The sequence below is a fragment of the Myotis lucifugus genome, unplaced genomic scaffold (genome assembly GCF_000147115.1).
Source record: "Myotis lucifugus unplaced genomic scaffold, Myoluc2.0 scaffold_107, whole genome shotgun sequence".
Taxonomy (NCBI): domain Eukaryota; kingdom Metazoa; phylum Chordata; class Mammalia; order Chiroptera; family Vespertilionidae; genus Myotis; species Myotis lucifugus.
In genome coordinates this window covers 2,681,577-2,684,956 of record NW_005871155.1, presented here as the reverse complement: position 1 = coordinate 2,684,956, position 3,380 = coordinate 2,681,577, and positions in this window count along the sequence as shown.

Here is a 3,380-nt window from a genome sequence, read left to right as displayed (position 1 = left end):
TTGTGTTTATTCTTCTTTTTCTACTACTAACATCCTATTTTCTTACTGAAAGCCTTTTAGTTACTGGCAATGTTTCCTGCCCCCGCCAAAAACAAACAAACGAACAAACAAACAAACAGGAAGTTGTTTTAATCATTAAAATAAAGCTGGAAAGCATATAGATGTGGAGGATAACAGAGCGAAAGAAGCCTCAGTTATAATATTAGCTAGCACCTATTGAGCATTTACTATATGCTATAAGAAGTTCACCGTTACTTTTTTTTTACATACATATTTGAACTCATGAAAATAAGGTCAGTACTACTAGCTCCATTTTACACATAAGTATTTTTATAGGAACCGAGGTAAAAAGAGTTTGAGAAATTTATCTAAGTTTATTCAACTTGTAAATCAGAAAGTTAATTTGTTTGAGTTTAGATATTATGGCCCAGAGCCTGTATTCTTAGTCACTAGGATTTATTCCTTCTCAGTAAAAATAGATGGTCATGCTTAAGCCACAGATAATAAGGTAAAGGTGCCAGTCAATAAATGTGTACTTGTATGTGAATCATTGATAAATAACTTTCAGGGATCCTCCTCCATCAGGATTCTGCTCTGATGGGCCATTCTGTGGCTAACGTAGTTAGCTTTCCCCTCCGTGGCATCTTATCTTTACCCCACATCCATCCAGCTCTCTTAGACATGCAAGAGGAACAAACTTTAAAACATCAAATTTTAAGAACTAAATGCAAAATGCACAAACTAAAGTCTTCAGGTCCATCTAAGGCCAACCAGGAAGGTAGGTACCATGCTGCAGAGGAAAGAGAACTGGATAGGGATGCAGACGAACTAGTTGAGTGCTGGTATATAAGCCATCTATCCACTCTGAATTTCTGCTGTCTAATCTGTAAAATGAGGTTAATAATATCATATCATAAAGTTGTGGTGAGCACCAAATGAAAAAAGAAAGGTATAGGACGATTAAGAGATTTATAAACTGAAAAATTCTACAAAAATAGATGTGGTTAGCCTATTGTCATGGAAGTGGGCACAGACATTGTTTTCTCTGTATTGCGCAAAATAATTCTGAAGGGATAAAGTTGGAGAACTCAGGAAAACTGTTTAACATAAGGACTTTATATTTAAAATTCCCTGAGAAACAAACAATACTATTGTCCAACCCAGATGAGTAACGTTTTATTCTGGGAACAGTACAGATACAATATTGAAATATTAGATATTTGGGGTTGGTTCCTTGGGACAACTCTGCCATTCATTTTACAGTTAGGTCTCAGGATATGTTTAAATGATGAAAAGTAAATATATATTTTTGGTGATTGGAACTACCCTTCTGTTTTCTGAGATTGTATGTGCCGATCTATTTAACCCTTAGGAAGGGGTATGAAATAAAGGGACCCTGGGTGTATGGTGAGAGTCTTTCCTAAAAGGCAACATTTATTTTCAAGTGTTTAGATTGCTGAGACAGGATTTCTCTCCAACGTACAATTCATCATCCTCCTTACTCACTGTAAAATCAATCTGTTCTGTTTGTATGACATAAACAACAAGTCATTTCTCAGGAATGAGGCAGACCATATGTGAAGGTGTTTTGGAAAAGCACAATAGGGAATACGCCAATCAAAGTAGCATCTGCATTTTATTTCAGCGTCAAATCACATGTGTGTTATAAAAAGAAAAGTGTATCATTTTATTAAAGAACGGCTTTCCTGTTGTGATGTTTATGGTTAACTCATACCTTCCCTAAGCAACAAATTCAGGTCGGTCTCATAAATCATTGGCTGAGAACACACAAAGATCTCACTCTGTGTGGCCAGCAACATGTGTGTTTTGCAAACATCTTGGCATCTGCCCACTCCCCACCCCCATGGCAGGAGAAAACACATTAATCCATTATTTGCATTTTCTCAAAAATCAGCACTTTCTCATCATATATTGATAAATACCAAAACAGCTTACAATTGAGACACAAACAGGAAACCATAAAACACTAGCTGAGTTCTAGGGAGCATTTATTTTTTATAATTGGGACTGGATTGAGATGGAAAGGAGGTGGGTTCTATGGTTATTTCCATTACTTATTAGTTGTATGACCTAAGGCAAGTCACTTAACTTCTGTAGGTCTCAGTTTTATATGTGTGTAAACCGACAGGGCTGAACTAAATAATCCCCAAGATGCCTTCTTGCTCCAAAAGTGTGTGATTCTCTGGTCGCTTACCCACCCAGTTGTATGTGAATGGTAATGGAAACATTTTAAGATTGTCTTGTTACTGAACCTTCTCCCCAGTTGGGAGTTAGGTACAACTGAAAAGTATGTTAACTTCTTTAAACCACTGGAGTGATATCTACAGTACGAAGCATTCATTAGCACTACTTCCAGAGGAATTTCACACATAATCTGACTTACTTCTTTAGAGAAGCCACTGTGCAAACATTAAGGTACTGCATTAGGAAACAGAGAACCCAATTCACTCCACAGGCAAGGAGATCCTATAGTTCTGTTTACCCAAGCAAATGAGTGGTTATTTATGTAAATAATTGAATGGACATTGTAAAATTTCTCGCTGAATTTCTTCCCCTCATAGGAAAATAAATTTAAAAAATGTCCCTGTGGACAGTATCTTTTTTACTTAAAATATATGTTCTCATGTAGGCATATAATTTTATCCATATAGACCCATCATTAATGCGAATTTGAGTAGTCTCTCTGATGCAGCTTTTATCGGTTTTCCTTTGTATACAATAGAATACGTGTCACCTGCAAAGCATCATGAGACTTCTACATCTATTTGTTTTAAACAGGCAATAAATGAAAAATATCAAAAGAGGAGATAGGGGGAGTAGGGGTGGTAAAAAGAAAGGGTAGCCAGGGCCACAAGGAATATCAACCTAAATCATTCCAGGTTAAGACAGTGGAGAGAAAAAAGAATTTCTATTGCCAATTAACAAAATATAAAATCCTGGAATAGGGCTTGGGCAGCCTGGTTTGGTTCATGTCCAGCCCTGAACCAATCATAGTGGTCATAGAAACTTAATGTACATCACAGCCCAACTCCTTGGGATATGTGCTGTGGGTAGGATGCTCTGTTATCAGAAAAGGGAGTGAGGGGAAGAATTCTTAGGGGAGAAACATGCTCACCAGGTAGAAACAACAACCCCAGTAGAAAAACTAGTCCAAGACATCTAAAGTTAAGTTTTACACCATTGGTCTTTTATCCAGATCTTTCTTCTGAAAATGTCAACATTCTTATTTTGCACTCACTTTTTAGGGTATTAATTTAATAAATATTTGTTAAGTGTTTGCAATCTTTTAGGCAGAGTAGATCGGCAGAAAAGACAAGACTGACTTAATCTCCGCCCTGGAGAGGAGAAAATGCGGACGC